The sequence below is a fragment of the Mustela nigripes genome, chromosome 4 (genome assembly GCF_022355385.1).
Source record: "Mustela nigripes isolate SB6536 chromosome 4, MUSNIG.SB6536, whole genome shotgun sequence".
NCBI lineage: Eukaryota > Metazoa > Chordata > Mammalia > Carnivora > Mustelidae > Mustela > Mustela nigripes.
The window spans coordinates 130689751-130702871 of NC_081560.1; the positions used below are offsets into that span (position 1 = coordinate 130689751).

Below are 13121 nucleotides of genomic sequence, written 5' to 3' on the forward strand. Positions count from 1 at the left end.
AAAAAAGTTATCGTCATTATTTATTTATCTAAATAAATAAACTTTGGTTTTCAGGGCAATTTTACTTTCCCAGCAAAATTGAGCAGAAAGTTCTGAGCATTCCCATACGCCCTTTATTTTTGCCCCATCCTCCTTATTTTTAGTCAAATCTTACTTGAATTTACCAGCGCTTGTTGTGACTTTTTGTTTCCCCTGCGCCATGCATCCTCTCCCTTCCATCTGGATTTATTTTTATTCATACGAAGAGAGCTTCATTATGATTTCTAGAAGGTCAAAATAAACATTTCTAGTTTTTCAGGTATGAAAATTTCTACTTTGGATCTGTGAATGGATTTAGTCGCTAGAATTTTAATTTTTTTTCTTCGTATTTTTTTGTGAGCAAGTTCATGTTCACGGGCATTGTCTTTTTTTGGCGGGGGGTGGGGTAGGGGGAGGAAAGGGAGGGGAGATGGACAGGGAGAGAGAGAATCCTAAGCAACCTTCGTGCCCAGAAAGGAGTCTGACGTGGGGCTTGATCTCACGACCCTGAGACCATGACCTGAACCAAAATTAAGAGTTGGAGGCTTAACTGACTGAGCCACCCAGGCCCCTGGGCATTGTCTCTTTTGAGACTCCCATGCATGCCTGGGAATGGGAAATCTCCCATGGGATGGTTCTTTTTTGTTTTTGTTTGTCTGTCTCTGTCCACATTCAACAGTGCTCATGAGTCCCAAACTGGTTTTTCTCTTAAATAGCATTAGACTTACAGAAGAGTTGCAAAGACAGTACAAGGAGTTCCCATCACTGCAGCCCTTCGCCAGCTTACATGTAGCCTTTAGAAATTCATTAAAAATTTCTAGCTAAATTCTTCCCAATACCTTATATGGTGTCTGAGAAATCTGTCCCAGCTGAGTAAAGGCCTGGATCCTTTGCTCCCTGTGGATGCCTGTCTTTCCTCAGATTTTGAGTTAGTTGTTGGCTCTGTGACCTCAGCTTTCTGAAGGAATTGTGAAAGTTAATTTGCAGTTTGTCTAGCTTGTTTCTTTTTCTTTTTTTTTTTTTTTTAAAGATTTTATTTATTTATTTGACAGATCACAAGTAGGCAGAGAGGCAGGCAGAGAGAGAGAGAGGAGGACGCAGGCTCCCTGCTGAGCAGAAAGCCCGATGCGGGGCTCGATCCCAGGACCCTGAGACCATGACCTGAGCCGAAAGCAGAGGCTTTAACCCACTGAGCCACCCAGGCACCCCGTCTAGCTTGTTTCTTATTGTAAGTGGGGTAGTGATGCTTTCCCACCCTTTTTATCTTCAAGGGGGACCAGTTGGGTGGGTTTGTTGTTTCTTTTCGTTTTTCCTGATTCTCCGTTCTTTGTAGAGAATTGCGGTTACCAATGACTCCATGGGAATTCCCCCGAAGATAGAAAAGCCCTAAAAGGATACCTTTTCTTTATTTGGTATTTCTGTTTTGTAAGTTACACTGTCTGCCCACGCACGGTTTATGGGCTTAGCAAATAATCTATTCTATACATGAATTTCATCTATTTTATTCTGCTTCCTATTGTTTTGTGTCTGTGAGATTGGAAACACTTTGAAGAAAGAGGACGTGAGCTCTGCTTTGGTATACCATGTATATTCCTTCATGCAGCAAGCATTTTCTGATCCCCTGCTCGGTGCCAGGAGCTGTGCTAGGAGATGGGGGTATTGTGGGGAGCAAGCAGGAAGGTTTCCCACTCGTTAGTATTGCGGGGGGTCAGATAGTAAATGAACATAGAATAAATGTATAATTACTTACTAGGATAAAGAAAAGTATAGGATGCTCTGGGACCTAATTTATACTGGAAGTTCAGGAAGAGTTTTCTTTGGAAGTGACTTTTACATTGGGACTTGAAAGCTAAGTAAGAGTTATGGGAAGAGTTGGGAAGAACAGCATCGCAGACACAGAACAGGGTATGCTGAAAATCTTTGATTAGTAAAGAATGTGGGGCATCTACAGATCGGAGTGAAGGTTGGTGAGGTTAGAATAGCCTGAGTGAGCTGGAGAATGAAAATGTCTGGCATGAAATGGACTTGGAGACACACTCAGCGGCGGAAAGATACAGGGTCTTGGAGGAGTTGATATTTCATTTTAGTCTTGGCAGCTGTGGAAGGGCTTTGATTCAGTTTGCATTTGAAATCATTGGCCTGACGCTGGATGGAGGACTTATTACGGGGATAAGCAGGTCATCAGGGTAGTCCCGGCAAGGGGTGACAGCGGCCCAAGGAGGGTAGTAGCCGTGGGGTTTGAGGAAGAAGGCGGACTCATAGTACAGTTTGCAGGTGAAAGTGGCAGGGTGTGCCGATGCTGTGTTTGGGGGAGAGGTGCTGTGGAGCATGGAGAAGGCATCAACAGTTCCTTTCTGATTGATTTAGTCACTTCCTCTCTCCACTGAAAGAGGGCAAGACATCACCTGTGAGTTGTCTTCCGTGATTTGCTTTGAGCAGACACCAGCTGTCCGGCCCCAGTGTGTGTGCCGGTGTGTGCGTCCCGCAGTCACCCGTTCTACATTCTCTCTTCTGCTGCCACTGTCCTTCCCAACTGGACTCTTAGTTGGCGGGGGTGGGGAGGAGAAGACTGTGTGGCTTTCATCTCCTGTGCTCCATAGCACTTAGCCCCGTCCTTTGCTCATAGCAGATCCTGAAAATCCTTTTTTTGAAATGCATTTCTTCTGAGCACTTTTTTCTTCAGTTGGACAAGAAAGATTTTGTTTTCCTTTAGGCTTTACCAAACGCTTCCTTCAGTTTTTAGCCCCTTGGTAACCTATAGTGCATGTGTCATATTGATTAGAGATTCAAGTCAGTTTTTCCTTTGCTCTTTGATTTTTGTCTACAGTAGAGTCGGGTTACAGGACGAGCAGAGAGCCAAGCGCTTCACGCGAGCCTGGGATTCGTGTCTGGGAGGCGAGGAGTACTTCCGAGCACCGTGAAGCATTTGCACATATGTTTTTCTCTTCTGCCTCTGTGGTAAGACATTTTCCTAGCTGAGCTTTGGATTTTTCCCATTCGAGTTCTGAAATTTCCACGTGGGGTTTAGCCATTGAGTGAAGTACTCTTGGATTCCCCACTTAGCATCGGGGGCGGCTTCCGCTGTCAGATTTTGCTATCTGTGTTTTTCTGGCCTGGGTTTTACTTCCCTATTTGCTGCTGGCCGTTTTGGCCTCTATTTCCCCCCCAGTATTTCATGGCTGTAATGTAAGGACTTTTCCTTTCAACAGTTCTGTGTCCTCAGGGAAGCCCTCCATCTTGTCAGTCCGTGGGTTTTGGTTTTGACCCCTTTACCGTCCAGGTGTGACCCCTGCTGCTTGGATCACTGCACCCCACGAGGCATGGGCCATCTCTCTGTAGTTTTGCCTGATGCTGATCGCCCTCTGTCCTGACGTTGTTGCAGACATAGTTTTTAATTCAGCAGAATTTTTCTCATTCTGTTTCTTCATTGCTGATTCCAGTCTGTCTCTAAAATGAAGCCAATTTTGTCAATTTCTTTTCTTTTCTTTTTTTTTTTTTTCCCCCTATCTGGCAAGGTTGAGATTGCCACTGCTCTTGACAGCTGCTATGCAGTATGTCATTACTCAGCTTTGGAAGTAATTTTAGAATGTTGTGTGCTTCTGCCTATGGAACAGTGTGTTACGGATGTCCTGAGGGGTGGTGCATCTGAAGGTGGGGGTGACCTGAAGAAGCATCTGTGACATTTGTACAATGCCTTACAGCTTACAAGGGGACCTTTAGATATGGTGCTCACAATAAGCCGGGAAGGGCATTAGAATTTCCTATGTGGATTTTTGTTGTTGTTGTTGTTGTTTTGACTTATATATATAACTCTCCACTCAGCAAGGAGCCCAGTGTCAGACTCAATCCCAGGACTCTGGGATCATGACCTGAGCTGAAGGCAGATGCTTAACCCACTGAGCCACCCAGGTGTCCTTACAATTTTCTGTTTTAAAGTCAAGGGACTTGAGGATCATAAAATTAAGTCTTTTTCCTACGCTGTCCAGCTAGAAGGTGATGTCCCACCATTGTTCTTTACACTGCAGGGTTTTGTGCCAGTTCAGACTGGCATGAATAGGCTAGACTTCAGGCACCTTTGGATCCAGTAACTTGAACAAGTTCCCAGGGTCTAGTTATTCCTTGGCTCTGCTCTTCACTGAATTGACCTTCCTTTTATTCAGGCTCTTCCCTGGGGGGTGGGGGCAGTATGGCTTCTGGAAGCTCCAGGCTAATGTCCTGGAATCCTAGAAAAGAAGAACATGCCTTTTCTGCAGTACAGAGCTTGCCTCTTACTGTCTCTGACTGGGTTACATGTTTATCTCTGAGCCAATCACTGTGATCAGAAGGTTGTGACTCTGGGGCAGACCTGAGTCCTGAGTCACCGGAGGGCTCCTGGAGTCAGAGGTGCAATCAACCCGCCTTAAATCACATGGTGGGGGTGGGAAGGGGAGTGGTTGCTCAGAAAAAAACTAGAGGTACTCTTACCGGAATAAAAGTGAATGCATGCTAGGCAGGCTAGACATGACATGTCCTCTGTGCTGAATATTTTCCATTTGCCCCTCAGATCACCCACCACCCTGTTCTGTGCCCCAGGAGGTCTGATTTGTATAAACTGCATCGATGAGCAACCTTTCCCTCAAGCTTCCCATTGCATTTGGTCAATGGAAAGCTCTGGCAGGAGATTAGAATTAAGAGGAAGTGTGAGAAAGGGTTATTTATTCCATCAGCTCCTTTCCCTGAGAGTACCATCTATAACTGAATGTCACAGCTCCTGCCAGCCAACCCTCTTTACATAGCTTGCCCTGTCTCCAGACTCTGCTGACTGCTTTCCTTATTCCTTCAACCTAACGTGGGAACGCCCCTGGGGAAGTACAGAGTCCCTGGTAGCCTCCCCACGCTCTGTTCATACTTTTGTACATGCACCCTTTATGAAAGTAACTACTTTCATACTTTCGAATTACTAACTTTGAGTGTGTCATCTCTTTCCTGCTAGGACCCGATTGATTCCTAGGGTCAGGGAAGTGAAAATCAAATCCATGCCATGTGAAAAATGATGTGGAGCATCTGGGATGTTAGGTTAGGAAGTGAAAAAATTTAAGGGGGATATGTCAACAGTGAATGAGAGAGCTGGGAAGGATAACCAAAGGGAAGAGGGGGCAGCATGGTTTTGTGTGGCTTCATTTAAATTCGGGTTGTAGGTTTCTGACAGTGCTGTCTGAAAATGAAAGATAATGAGTTCGCCATCATTGATGGTATTCAACTAGACGTCTCTAATGACATCACATCCATTTTTCAGGGTATTTCCTATTTTTAAAGAATACTTATTTATTTTAGAGAAAGAGAGAGAGAGAGAGAGAGAGAGAGAGAGAGAAAATGCTTGGGAGGGGGTGGGGCAGAGAGGGAGGAAGAGGGACAAACAGATTCTCTCTGCTAAGCAGGGAGCCTGCTGTGGGTCTTGATCCCACCACCCTGAGAATTACCTGAACTGAAATCAAGAGTCTGAGGCTCAACCTACTGAGTAACCCAGGCACCCCCATTGTCGTTATAGTTCTTTTCATGCAGGAATAGTTTCCATTTCCTTTGTCCTTTGGAGACCCATTGCTTTCTCACGGCCTGGCAGACATTTTGGTGTTGAGACCAGAGGCTGTGGGTGCACCTGCTGAAGCCTGGAGTCTTTGCGCTCATTTGCATTGATCTCTTGGGTCTTCCTGGTTCCCGGGCTTCTCCCCACTGGTGTGAGTGTCAGGGATCCAAAGTGGTAAGCTGTGCTTTGCTATCTTTTCAATTGGAGGCGTTAAAAGACCTTACCTGTGTCTTTGCTGTCACAAACTGACAAATGCCTTCAAGAAGGAAACCATGGGGGTGTAATCTAATGATGTCCAATACAGAGGTACCATGTTGTTACATGTTATATGTTGTTACGAGTCAGCCACTTGTCCTAGAGAAGTAAAGTTACATTATTAGAGAATAGGAATTCACTGTACCTTAACCACTGGGCCACTGAAGTGTGTAAACAAGCCGTAGACAAGATGAAAAACAACGGGAGTGGCCATGTCCCAATAAAGCTTAATTCACAAAAACAGTCAGTGGGGAGATTTGGCCCATAGACTATACTTTGCTGAGCCCTAATTCTCAGGGGGTACTTTATTACTATGGTAGCTTGGTGGATTGCAGGCTCAGTATGAGCAAGTAGCTGTGCACTAGCTGAGTCCCTGAGCACATGACCCTGGAAGACATGTCCCACACAGAGAAAAGCGCAAGGGGGGGGCCTGAGCTCATATCTGGGCTCAGCCACTCTGTGATTGAGGGAAAGCTGCTAGACCTTTCTGAGTCTCAGTTTCCTAATCTCTAAAATGGGACTATAATTAGAATGTCAATTATCCTTGCTGTTTATTTAAATGGAAAATAGCACTGAGCTTGACACAACCCTCGCTGAACACCATTTCCTCTCTCTCCTCCTTTCCTAAAATGATGTGGAGAGCATGAATTACTTCATTAGGGCACCATTGAAAGGTCACTGACAATTTCATCCAACTCAGGAAATGTTTGAAAAAAGCCAGTGTCCTGTCTCTGAAGATTCTCAAAAGTGCAGAGGAACAGGGTTGGGGATCAGCAGGCGGGAGAATGAAGGGAAGGCCTGGTCCCCTTGTCCCTCTTTTCTGCCTGGCCTTCTGGAGCTGGATGGATGCCCTTGCAGGTACTGGGTGGTTCTGAGGTTTTAACAAGCACAGTTTCTTGTCCAGGGGACCTTAAATCAGGTCACAGTTCAGGAACATAGGGATAGTCAGCTTGGAAATACGATAGTGTTTTTATATGTCTGAAAGGCTAAGCATGCAGAAGGAAGAGGGGCCTTCTGCTGGTCACCCAGGGGAGAGAGGTAGAACCAGTGTGTCTGGAAGCCATGGGTCATCCAGAAATGACATGGTAAGCCTGGGGAAGAGGTGAGTGTCCTGTTGGTAGCGATATTCAAGCAGAGGATTTTTGGGAGGTGGGAGAGGGAATAAGGTCTGGAGAGGGCTGTAGATCAGACCTTTCCAACTCATGAATCCATCTTGACCCTCCGAAAGTTCAGAGCAGACAGGTCAGGACAGGAGCTGGGGCAGGTTCTTCTCCATGATTTAAGTGTGATTAATAGGCCCCTTTTGGGGAAGGATAACAATAGGTAACATTTACTGAGCTCTTGGAATGTGCCAGGAACTCATACGTACTTCAAATGTTTTATTTCATTTTTTTTCTCATAATGGCTTTAAGTGGGAGGTTCTTATTGTTATGTTCATTTTATAGTTGGGCAAACTGAGGACAAGGGAGGTTAAACATAGAGCCAAAGACCACACAGGGGATAATCGAAGCCAAAATCTGAACATGAGTGTTCTAACTCCAGAGCCTACAATATTTTAATTTTTATTATTTTTTAAAGATTTTATTTATTTATTTGACAGAGATCACAAGTAGGTGGAGAGGCAGGCAGAGAGAGGAAGGGAAGTAGGCTCCCTGCCGAGCAGAGAGCCTGATGCAGAGCTGGATCCTAGGACCCTGAGATCATGACCCAAGCTGAAGGCAGAGGCTTTAACCCACTGAGCCACCCAGGTGCCCTACATTATTATTTTTTTTTAACGATTTTATTTTTTAATTTGAGAGACAGAGAGAGCAAGAGGGAGAGCACAAGCAGGGGGAGGGGCAGAGGGAGAAGCAGACTCAATACCAGGACCTGAGATCATGACCTGAGCAGAAGGCAGACACTTAACCAGCTGAGCCACCCAGGCCCCCCGTGCTACATTCTTAATCCCAATTTTATTTGAAATTAAATAATTATGGGAGAGAAGCCTTTCTGACATGATGCTATGCTGTATTAGGTGCTCCGAAAACACCAACAAAAATCTACACTTAATAAGTAAATTGTGTTACAGAGACTAAAAGTTTGAAAACATAATGAAGACAAAGATCCCTTTTTAGCAAAATTAAATAGCAATGTATTAGGTGCTGCCTTCAGTTGGTGGTAGGCCTGTTGGAGTATGAAGCTTCTGGGTTTCCTGCCGGCGGCTCCTGCTACTTACCTGCATTTAACTTGATGCTGAACTATCCATCCGGGGTCTACTACACACTCTTCCTCTTGGAGGAGGCCCCACAAGGAAGTAACCCATATTGGTAACTGGCATGGGGAGGAAGGAAGGAAGGGAGGGAATACACCAGTCCCAAAACATACATGCAGTTGGGTAAAAAAAAAAAAAGTTATTTAGACAGCTGGCTTTTGGAGAGAATGGTCTTTGTTTGGGAAAATTGCTTCATCAGCCTTTTAAAGATTTTTTTAAAAAAATTTATTTATTTGATAGAGATCACAAGTAGTCAGAGACTCAGGCAGAGAGAGAGGTGGAAGCAGGCTCCCCACCGAGTAGAGAACCCGATATGGGGCTCTATCCCAGGACCCTGGGATCACGACGCAAGCCGAAAGCAGAGGCTTTAACCCACTGAGCCAACCAGGCACCCCTCATCAGCCTTTTAGAATGGAAGGTGAGGGCTGGAAGGAATGATCTAGAAGACAGCTCCTGGATAGGAGTTCAGGCTCTTTGGTCTGACCCTCAGAGGACGAGGTGACCCTAATTGACATGTACGTTGCAGATGCCTACAGTGTCTTCATTTCCCATCCCTATCTCTGGGAACCAGGCAGAGTGTGCCCGCTTCCTGGGCTGATTTCTTACACAAGCTAGGTTGCATCTTTGGGGCTTTTCCACTGAAGGCTGCTCTAGAGATGTTAATTTTAACCTGATTTTCGTGGGATGGGAATGCTGAAAAGCTGAGGAGGGGGTGGCTGACACTGCTTTGCTGCAGGCCTGGAAACATTTTAGATCTGTGATTCAAGAGAAAAAAATAAGACCACAGAGAACTCAGTGGGAGCTTCTGTCATGGAAAGCAGAGTCCCCAGGCCACCCCAGTTGTTGCTGGCCCCAGCTCTGCGATGAGCCTTGGGAAAGGGAGTCGGTCTCTCTGAGTCTTGACTTCCCATCTGCAAAGTTAGGGTGTTTGGACTGAATGATCTATCAGGTCAACTCTTTGTGCTGCAAATTTCGTGCATCTTCAATATTTTTTTCTTGGTTTTGAAGGATTTCTATGTTTTTTATTCTCTTTTATTCTCTTCTATATTTAGAGGAGATCATCAGTCAAGTAGAATAGCAGCGACACGATGAGGGACGTCATCAGTGTAGTTCCTGAATCTTTTCTCATCACGTAAATTCTATATGTTTGTGTGTTTCTTGCTCCCTCTTCTGCCCAAACTCTAGTTTACTCTGCATATTTTCACATTCTGAAGGCCATTGGATTAACTTGGATTTTACTGTTTGCCACTTAATACTATTATTGTCATTGTTGTTATTTTCTTTCTTTCTTTTTTTTTTTAAAAGATTTTATTTATTTATTTATTTATTTATTTGACAGAGAGAGAGAGAGAGAGAGAACACAAGCACGGGGAGTGGGAGAGAGAGAAGCAGGTGCCCCGCTGAATAGACAGCCCGATGCAGGGCTCAATCCCAGACTCGATCCCAGGACTCTGGGATCATGACCTCAGCTGAAGATAGATGCTTAACGACTGAGCCACCCAGGCGCCCCTGTTCTTATTTTCTGTTCCTTTTCATTTACTGAGATGAAACTCAAAATACTGTAAGATTAGCTCTTTTCAAGTGTATAATTCAGTATTTAGTACACTTATCATGTTGTGAAAACACCACCTTTATCTCATTCCAAAACATTTTCATCGCCTCCAAATAAGTCCCCCGCCCCGCCACACCTAACTAGTTATTCCCCAGCCTCTCTCCCCAGCCCCGTATGACTACCAGTCTGCTTTCTATTGCTATGCACTTACCTTTCCCCGATAGTTCATGTAAATGAAATTATGGCAATATGTGACCTTCCGTGTGTGGCCTTTTCTGCTTAGCATAACGTTTCCAAGGTTTGTCCACATTGTGGCCGGCATCGACATTCCATTCCTTTCTACGGTTGAACAAAACTCTTGCATGCGCGTGCAGCCGTTTGTCACTCTGTTCCCCCGTTTGTGGGTGTTCGGTTTGTTTCCACCTTTTGGCTACTGTGAATAGTGCTGCTGTGGTCACATCTGCACAAGTACTTCTTTTAGTACCTGTTTTCATCTCTTTTGGGGTCTATGCCTAGGGGGGGAATGGCTATGGCAATTCTATGTTTAACTTTTCTAGAAACAGCCAGTGGCTGCACCATTTTATATTCCCACCAGCAATAGGGAAGGGTTCAGTAGGGTTCAGTTTCTCCACACCCTCCTTCACACTTGTTATGATTCCCTGCTCCCGTTATTATTATTATTGTTTTAAATTATAGTCGTCCTAGTGGATGTGAAATGGTATCTCATTGTAGTTTCAGCTCTTACTTTTAGGAGGCCACAGAGTATCTTTCCTACCCCCACTCATCCAACCTAGCACAAGAGCTGATAGAAGCCAGGCAAATACGTCCGTAAAAGTCATTCAAAACACCAATCTGGTTTTATTCTCTGGTTTTCTAGACTTGGCCACTTACTTTCACACCTGTGTCTACCCTGTTCCTAGGGTACAGCTCTGCCTTCATGTGAAAATGCTTTTCGTGATCTTTTGCTCATCCTTGGTGGAAAGTAATTGAAAAAAAAAAAAAAATCTTATGCAAAAAGAGGGCATGGAAGGGAAGGATAAAGGAGGGCCGGGTTTTTGGTTTTGGGGTGTCAGGTCCTGGGTTCTTCTCTCTGGGGTGGGTTCTGGGTGAGGTAACTACTCCTGGTTCCACGTGGAGCTGGTTGCACCAACCACATCTTCTTGGAAAGGCGTGTCCTGGAGGGCAACACCAAATGTTTCAACCACCTGCTCTCTCCAAGAGAACCTTGAAGCTGGCTTTTGTATGCCACTCGAAGACTAGTCTTTCTGCAGAATATGCATTCGATTTCTCACTGGAGGTTCCATCTTGAGACAACTGTGCTTAGGTGGTCCGTCTGGCTCAGACAGGAGAGCGTGATTTCCGCTTCTCACCTCCAGACTTCAGTGTGGCATGGTCAGTGAGGTCCAGCAGGCCAGAAGATGGCCAAGGTTAGCAGGGCTTAGCTGTTTCTCTTTGCCATCTCAATGTCTTTTCTTTCTTCACACACCATTCTTTCTGCTAATCAGTCAAGGCCAAGGTCGACCTTTTGTTTGGACAGTCTAGTTTTAAAAACCGTGAGGTGGGGGAGGTTCTCCAGCTTCTGTGATTAATGAGATTTGCTCATGCTCTATTACAAAATTAAGCATCAAGGAGTTAAGAAAAATCATTTAAAACTTGGAAGTAAGAGGTTGGGTAATATGTCCTTTTAATACCCAAGGAGTATTTAGGCAGGAGAATATACTTTGTTCAAACCACTTATTACTATTAAATACACTTTCTAAATTTAGTGAGGTAACATTTTAACATGTAGATTTGGCAAACGATTTCTGTTCAATAGCAATGATAACCTCAAAGGTCTGGCTTGTTGCTCCGTTGGTCGTTAGCCTGTTTTGTATGTAGCACAGTGACCTAGTTCTGACGGAGTCCCCAGTACTTAGGAGAACCTAGATTCTGAAAATGCTCTTTGGAGGAGCTCTACCATCTCACAGTTTCCCTCGTTAATTAACAAACTGAATGACTTCTTTGATATGTGTTCATTTGACACTTGTATGAGAGTCCCTTTTTAACTTTTTAAAATATATACTTTGCAAGGGTTTCAGATGGTTTTACTGGAAACCGAGGGAAGGACGGAATTGAGTCAAAGCTAGCATCCATGAGAGAATTCCGTTCTGTGAGGACCGTGGTTGTAAGCTTCCTTAGACGACATGATTATAGATCCGTCTGCTGGCTCTAGCAGAGCACTGCAGATTTTGGGGGGCATCCAGCTCCTCTAACATTAAGTCTATGACTTTGGGGTATTTTGAAGGCTTGCCTTTCATTGCCAGTGTTAATTCTACCCAACTTCTGCTTCTGGTTTCTCTGCACTCTTCTAACTCTTCAGCATCTTTCTGTTTGCAACCCAAACAGCCAACCGGTGTTGGCTGTTTCACTCCCAACTTTTTATTTTCCTCTCTTGAGTGTGAGATTCCTAGACTTGAAGGTTCCAGGAACTGGATTTCTGAGCCCCTCCTCAGTACCTGTTGACACTCCAGTCTTCTGCTGGAAGTCTGTGAAGTACATGTCTGATCTGGCCAGAGAAGAAACTCTGGGGCAGAGGTTTTTTTTTTTTTTTTTTTTAACAAGAGCAACTTGTGAATTCTAAATTAAAAACTTGGCTTCACAATGAGTTGAGTCTTTTCTCGTCTTTGGAGATGAGTATGCCTGTGTGCTCCATTATATCACTGCCACGCTTGGAAATGTACTCCTGTCATCCGTTCCTCAGGCTGTCTCATTTCTTGGTCACGCATCAGCAACTTGAGCTGTTCTATTTTTCTCTTCTCTGTGCCTTCCTTCCCTTGGTTCAAAACAGAATTTTCTGGGATGTGGGCTCACTTGGATACTCCTTTCTCTTTTCCTAGCCCTCAGAGAGCTTTAATCCTCTTTCTTTTAGTTCGAGTTTGTGTTTCACCTTCTCTGTGCTTCTTGGATGGAATGAGGTCCTGAGCTCCTGTCCTGATTTAGGATGAGGAAGGATTCCTTTCATTTGTAGGACTTCTTCCCTCCTTTCTGTTCTTCTCCATTCTTCTAATGGCTTCTCTGTGGTGTCTCATTTCTCCCAAATTCTGGATTCCTTGGTAGGTCAGGGTCAAACAGCTGAAAAAGGCTCCCCCTCCAGAGCTCCTCTCTGTCTGGAGGTAAGCTCAACTTCTCCCCACCCAGCCATATACCTATGTTGCATCTCCCTAGGAGGATACCAATGTTCTCACCTGTCTGTCTTTGGGTCAAAGCTGTCATAAAGCCTGCTCTGGCCCAGCCTGGTTAGAGGCTGAAGAAGATGTGGCCCCACTTCTATTTTCCAGGCCATCAGAATCTTTGTAATGGGGTTCGTGGGGACAATAGGGCACTGTTTTTTATACTTCTCCAGTAGCGCTTTTCTGCCCTGGGGTTGTAATGTTGTAGGAGCCCGCACAGTGCCTGGAGTAGTTGAAAAGAGATGTTGCTTATGAATAAATGAATGAATCATA

At 44.7% G+C, this 13121-nt stretch overlaps 1 long non-coding RNA gene across 1 annotated transcript in view; it reads left to right on the plus strand.

Annotated features, from left to right (window-relative positions):
- The first annotated feature begins 2851 nt into the window (after positions 1-2851).
- Positions 2852-13121, plus strand: part of LOC132015210 (uncharacterized) — a 34288-nt gene continuing 24018 nt past the window's right edge. Inside the window, exon 1 of the long non-coding RNA XR_009403590.1 lies at positions 2852-2976. This is a non-coding gene — a long non-coding RNA (uncharacterized LOC132015210). The remainder of the gene's footprint in view (positions 2977-13121) is intronic.